The following is a 7072-nucleotide window of genomic DNA, read 5'->3' as shown; positions in this document are numbered from 1 at the left end:
GGAGAATACCTCTACCAGTGGGGAGTGGTACAGCAGCAGAAAACGCTAATGCAAACTGGCTGTGCAGCCACCACAGACCAAACAAGGCCTGTGTGACGTGTGATGCATCAGCTTAGGCTTTTACAAGTTCAGTGATTGTATTATCTGGGTTTCCTTGGAGAGTAACACTTTTCATCGTGCTGTGGCAGTGTTTAGACATATAGGCATGATGATTTCTGAGTTCTGATTCAGAGTATAGAAAATATAAAGACACATTATCATCCTATAAAGGTTAAGAATAAATATTAAAATACCAAAGTACAACATTTATAAGTTGAATTTCTAGAATCAAAAGAACAAAGCCATCATAAAGTTATAAGGAGAATGTTGATCCGTGTACATTTGTGCTTCTTTACCAGAATGTGCAACAGTCTGAGCTACTGATTATGTTTCTTGAAAGCTTGATTGCTTCAGGGGATTGGTCGCTTTTTCTATTTTTCTTTCTTTTGAGGCCATTTAAGGAGCTTTAATTGTAAGACAACTTATAAGTAATGGGCAATGAATTCTAACCTTCAGAGAGTGTAAGCTGGGTGACAACACCCTAATCATTTGCAATCAAAATCACACCTTTTCTTGGTGAGACCATTGAGCATGAAACAGATGCTTTTGCCATACAGGAAGTAGAATGAGAAATATGAGTAGAAGACTTTTACTCATGTTCAGTAATCTTCTTGTTGACTTGCCTCCCTTTTGGTGAGAGATAATTATGCTGCAGATTTCATGCCTTTGATTTGAGGGTTGTGCGGGTTTGTATATGCAAAGGTATAGTACAAGGCCAGGAACTAGAAGCAACTCCAGGTGCCGTGTGCAGATTCCCTAAAGAGGTTCCTCCAGGACCAATATGGACAGAATAGACCGAAGTGGAAATGAATTCAAGGCCAGTTCTGGGCTTCATAACTGTCAGAAGATAGAAAGAAAAAACAAACTGGCTTGGTAAGAATTATATTTGGTTCACAGACCTAGAAACATAGTAATAGTATAACAGTAGTATAATAATAATAACTGCACCAAGTTGATCAAAATTTAATGCTTAACTGAATTTAAATATAACTTTTTTTTAATATTTTTGGTTCATTTTTAATTTATTTGAGAGCAACAGACACAGAGAGAAAGACAGATAGAGGGAGAGAGAGAATGGGCACGCCAGGGCTTCCAGCCTCTGCAAACAAACTCCAGACGCGTGCACCCCCTCGTGTATCTGGCTAACGTGGGACCTGGGGAACCGAGCCTCGAACTGGGATCCATAGGCTTCATAGGCGAGATCTTAACCGCTAAGCCATCTCACCAGCCCAAATATAACTTTTATTTTATTTTATTTTATTTATTAGTTTTCTTTTCATCAAATACAGGCAGTTTGGTACCATTGTTTAGGCTCATCTATGATCTACCCCCTCCCATTAGACCCTCCTTGTTGATGTAAATGGATCGTGCACTGTGGGGTTAGTCCCCAGTTATTGGTATGCTAAATGTCTCTGCAAATCATGACCCAACATGTGACTCTGACATTCTTTCCACCCCCTCTTACGCAAAATTTCCCTGAGCCATGTTGGGTTCATTTTTGGTCTGCTTCAGTGCTGAGGTGTTGGGGGCATCTGAGGCTCTAGCTCTCTGATTTGGTAGGAGTTGATTTTTCTCTGCGTTGGTCTCCTACTTGTATACAATTATGAGGTTAAAAGTTATATTTGGTTTTCCTGTGAACCAAATATAACTTTTAACCTCATTCCAGGAGTCACTGTAGGAACAGCAGTTTCACAGATATGTCCTCACAGTGAGTTTGAAAACCAGTTCCAGGGAAATGGTGACAGACACTATGGTCACTCAAACCTCATGAAAACAATGATCCAAAGTCTACAGAGAAAGCAAAACTAAATCAGATCTCTATCTTACAGACCAAGGTTCAAGGAGCATTGGGGAAGAGGAAGAAGAGAGATTATGAGCCTCAGGGTGGTTAGGAATACACTGATACACTATTTCTCCCTACTTGGTCCCCACAGTGAACTCCAATAAAAAAAAAAAAAAAAAAAAAAAAAAAAAAAAAAAAAAACCTCAGCAGAATTGAGGATGGGATTTCTGTGTGCAACATTTTTTATTTAAAAATGAATAAATCGGGCTGGAGAGATGGCTTAACGGTTAAGCGCTTGCCTGTGAAGCCTAAGGACCCCGGTTCGAGGCTCGGTTCCCCAGGTGCCACTTTAGCCAGATGCACAAGGGGGCGCACGCGTCTGGAGTTTGTTTGCAGAGGCTGGAAGCCCTGGTGCGCCCATTCTCTCTCTCTCCCTCTATCTGTCTTTCTCTCTCTGTCTGTCGCTCTCAAAAAAAAAAAAAATTAAAAATGAATAAATCAAAAAAAATTATAATATATAATGTTCTTAAAGCAGCTGTCTTTATGTCATGGGGAGTAAAACTTGGGCTGAGAATCTTTCAGCCTTTTGGTTAATATAACAAATAAAATTCTGGCTGTAACTGAAAATTAATAAAACACTATAGCAAGAAGGATGACTTGCTAAAGTCACAGTTTGTGCCCACATGAAGCCTATGCTGGAAACATTCACTTAATTAATTCCAAATTGATACTCATTACTTCTGCAATCATACATATTATTTTGGTAAGTTTGACTATAGAAAATATTAAAAGAAAGGATGTCTAAATGATTAAAAATGTTTGGAACTCATCTTGCCATCAAAAAAATGCAGACTGAAATAGAACCTGGTATTATTCTGGAAGTAAGTGGAAATAGAGCCTGCTCTTATGGCAGATATCAGGGGAAGCAGAGCTGGGTATGTTGTTGGGTGTCAGTGGTCCTATTACCAGATGCTGCTTCCTAGGCTGTGCCATGTCTGGAGGCCAGAACTATGGCTTATTAGGGATGTTCTGCCTGTCAGTGTGTTTGATGGGACATGGCAAATGAAATGCCTCTTCTCTGCACAAATTCTGAATCAGATGAGAAATAATGCTTAGGGAATACTCAGTAATCAGAATTAGCACACAACATCCTTACTGATACAGACAGCTGGGGGATATAACATCCCATAAGAGCTAAGATTAAATTGTTCTCTCTCCCACCACTTCCTCTCCTCACGCAGTTTACCCAGAAAGCATTTCAGCTTTCAGAGTCACTTAATCACTGTTCAGTGCAGGGGAGTTGAGGGTGGATGAAAAAGCTTGTAATTAGAACATTTGATAGATTTCAGTTCAAACGGTGTGGCAGACCAGCAACTTAAGTACCTCACTCCACTTCTAAAAGAGATGTTTTATGGTTCAAACTGAGGAGTTTAGAAGAAAACTTTTCAAATGAAAAGTGTATAAATCATGTAAATATGTTGTTTCTTACACTCACTACTCAAGAATTTACCTAACATTATCTAAGTTCTAAACACACGTGGAAGTCCAGTTTGAAATCTCAAAAACAAATAAGTGATAAGAAAATGTATCGATCATGATTTGATAATTAAACAGTGCATACACATTGTGGTTGTTTGAATGGATGGCCCCCAATATATTCAGGATTTTAATAAAGTATGTAATGAGGGTAGTGTCACTGTGGGTGGATCCTAGGTTCCAGCCCTAAGGTGTGAGGGAGTATTTGAAATTCCAGTCTGAAGATAGGCAAAGTGTCCGAGGTATGCCTGGGGTTCCTAAGTGTGTTTCTTTATGGGTTGGGTGGGGCTTGTGGCTTTTTTTTTTTTTTTAATGTTGTGAAAGGGGGCAAACTTTTCTGCCTTTATGGAACTGTTGTGGGAGAACCCCCAGGGAAGATCAAACAGACAGCAAATAGTAGCACAGAAATCTGTTAGCTGGCTGGTGACTATATATGGGACTCTTCAGGACTGCTTTTATAGGCAAAACCCATATGCTTGAACAGCTTTGTTTTACATTGCAGAAGTTCAGTAATCATAATCCTAAAAAACCAAGAGTTAACTTCAGTTGATTTTAGAAAAACAGCAACTTTTCTGGAATCTCCCCTCCCTGAATTTTCCTTCTCCTGCAACTGCAAGCAAGCAACAGTTAATGCAGAATTTAGGAGCAGCAAGAAAAACATCTCTTCCTGTGGTGACCAATTGTGTTAAAGCAAGCCAAATGTAAAGTTCAAGTGCCGGTACCAGCTAAGCTGAATTTCCTTGAATAAGTTCACAGTATGGAGTCACATATATCCTTCTCCAGGTTAGGCTCTTGTCAGAGAACTTCTCCTGTTTCAAAAATCTCTTCCACCCATTACTGTGCCTGGTCTAGAAGTTCAACTGAGACATTGAAGGTGACTAATACAGAATTGGTACAAGGAGTGGTTTGGGCTGAGATGAATCTGACCATGTAGTTTTGGTCTTTTGGAACCTTTGCTTTAGAGGAGTAGAAATCCAAGAATTGTGGACTATTCTGATGAGATTTTGAAAGTACTAAATGCAGAGAGAACTGCATTTAGTGGCAAGAAATTTATAGGGGGAAGAAAAGGCTGTAGTAAACCTCATTGGAACTAAGCTACTAGATAAGGGCTGGCTGTGTTCGGCTGTCCAGGTCTGAAAAGTATAATTAAGCATAAATTTGTAATGGACTAATATGCTTTGCTAAAGATACGGGACTGAAAGATTTAAGATCTTAAGATGGAAAAACTCAATCAAGTTTAAAATTTACTGGCACAGAGACTGGTTTTAGGTTACTGAAGATACTAGTATCTAACACATTAACAATCTTAAGGGAGATGGTCCAAGTGCTTTACGTTAAAAAAAAAAAAAAAAGGAAAGGATCCCTGAGGAAAGACTATGATAGAAATGCAAACTCTTTTGGAAAGAGTTGACTGGAGAACCTAATATTCAAGGTTACCATTTATTTCATCCCTGAGTTAAGATTATGACTGTGTCTAGCACACCTGGTATTGATTGTGGAAGCATGAAAAATGTGTGGAGTGGTCATGAAATGCACATGGTCCCAGGAGCCACTGCTGAGAAATAGCATCTAGGCCGGGTGTAGTGACCCTGATAGGCCAGAGGAGCCTTCGGAAGACAGCTGGTGGTTTCCATGGAGATGCAAAGTTGTTTTGGACATAGCAGGACTGTGCAAGGGCTACCATGAAGTGCTGTCGTCTTGGGATGGACATTTTCCCTGGCTATTCAGTCCAGCTGGAGGAGCAACAATAGGAAAATCCAGAAAGTCTTCACTGGCCAATGTTTGCTTGATGGTTATTAACTTTGCATTTTTTCAGTTTCTGCTTTCTATGTCTTAGTGCAGTTAAAAATGTTTGCTCAGTCATAGGGACCTGAAGTCCATCACGGGTGGTCCTTTCTGCCACTGCCACTGTGGCCCCGGTGTCTGAAGACCACGGCCGTCCTGGGACCTGGGACATTGCAGGCAACAAGGATATCCCACACTGGGAAGCCATGACTTGCCCCCGTACAACCTCTTCCTGAGTATGGAGGAAAAGTATGTCCTAGGCTGATTCCTGAGGAATTTTTCCAGTTTCTTTATCCTAAAACTGGTGTAACAGGACCCTACATGCTTATCTTTATTGTCTACCAAAGAAATCTATGTGATTACCCCAGAGACCTTTTCTGCCATATCAGTAGTAGGGTTACTTGTCTATATAATTTAAAAAAAAAATATATGGTGCCTCTATTGCAGAATTTATTGATAAACTTAATGAACAAAAATTGCCCAGGTGAAAGAAGTAAAGCAGGCACCCATCAAACAAATCCAGGATGTGACTAAATTGGAGAAGTCATAGCAGGTACTCACTCAGAAACGCCACTACCTTTTTGATGTTCAGAGGAATAACATTGCTATGGCCTTGGAGGTCACTTGATGGGAAGGGCTACATAAAGTGTATAAAGAGGTGAAGAATCGCCTTGCCTGTCATATTTCTGTGTAGGGCATGATGTGCCAAAAGGAGCAAGAGCACATGACCAGCTGGGTGGAGAAGAACGTGGTGCAGAGCATCTCTGCACAGCAGGAAAAGGAGACAACTGCCAAGTACATAGCAGATCTGAAGGTGCTCTCAAAGGAGGCTCAGGCCCAGCCGCTTACGCACATGCAACATTCTCAGCTGAGACCACCAGAAACAGTGGACTAAGTGGAAACTAGTCTGCCTGGTGGTCTCCTGTACTATTCTTGATTGAAATCACAGTGTACCTTTCCTAAGAATTTATTTCGTGAGTTAGAAATCTACCAGCCAGTCAGATTTTTCTCACCTTTACTCTGCATCATGAGTACTTTGGTGATCACTTTCGAATAAGCAGTTTGCCAACAACTTGTTGTTTGGCTAAAATTACCAATTTGTAACTAATGCTACCATCTTGCAGTAAAGTGACAATTGAAACAGAAAAAAATAAATGTTTACTCAGTGCCTTTATATGTTGAAAGTATATAACTTGTTTTGATTTCACAGCTAACAGACAATCTTAAATCTCATAGGAGACTTGGGACTTTAGAGCTACCTTAAGTTGATAAAAACTATGGGGAATCTTTGAAACTGGGCAATTACAACTTACAGTGTGAGATGGCTATGAACATATTGGGGGCCAGGGGCAGAATGTGGTAGTTTGAATGGATGGCCCCAATGTATGTAGGATTCGACTAAAGCATTAGATCTGAAGCTCCCTGGCCAGGGAAGGTATCACTGTGGGTGGACCTTAATGTCCTGCTCTAAAGCATGGGGGTGGATTTGGAATTCCAGTCTAAAGATATGCAAGGTGTCTGAGCTTTGCCCAGAGTTCCTAACTGTGCTTGTTTATAGTGTTGCACCTATGAAAGCAAGCCAACTTCTTCTGCTTTTATGGAACTTTCCTGTTTTAGTAAATCTGTTCCTTCAATAACTGTACCTGGTCTGGAAGTTCAATCCAGTGATGTTGAAGTTGAATACTACACATGTGAACTACCACACTGTACCCCACAAATATGTATTGTTCCTCATTTGTGATTCTAAAGACAAATATACAGTTTTAAAAGCCAATTAGTAGCCACTTCTGATAATAGTTTCAATATGTTTGAGCCTCCTAAAATTTATGATTAATTATCACAAAATGCATATTTAACATATGTATGTGT

At 40.0% G+C, this 7072-nt stretch overlaps 1 pseudogene; it reads left to right on the top strand.

Annotated features, from left to right (window-relative positions):
* Positions 1 to 880: 880 nt before the first annotated feature.
* Positions 881 to 6098, top strand: LOC101596517 (annotated as a pseudogene).
* Positions 6099 to 7072: the final 974 nt, after the last annotated feature.

Source organism: Jaculus jaculus, chromosome 2, assembly GCF_020740685.1.
Source record: "Jaculus jaculus isolate mJacJac1 chromosome 2, mJacJac1.mat.Y.cur, whole genome shotgun sequence".
NCBI lineage: Eukaryota > Metazoa > Chordata > Mammalia > Rodentia > Dipodidae > Jaculus > Jaculus jaculus.
The sequence above is the reverse complement of the archived record's forward strand: the minus strand, read 5'-3'. Positions and strand labels throughout refer to the sequence as shown.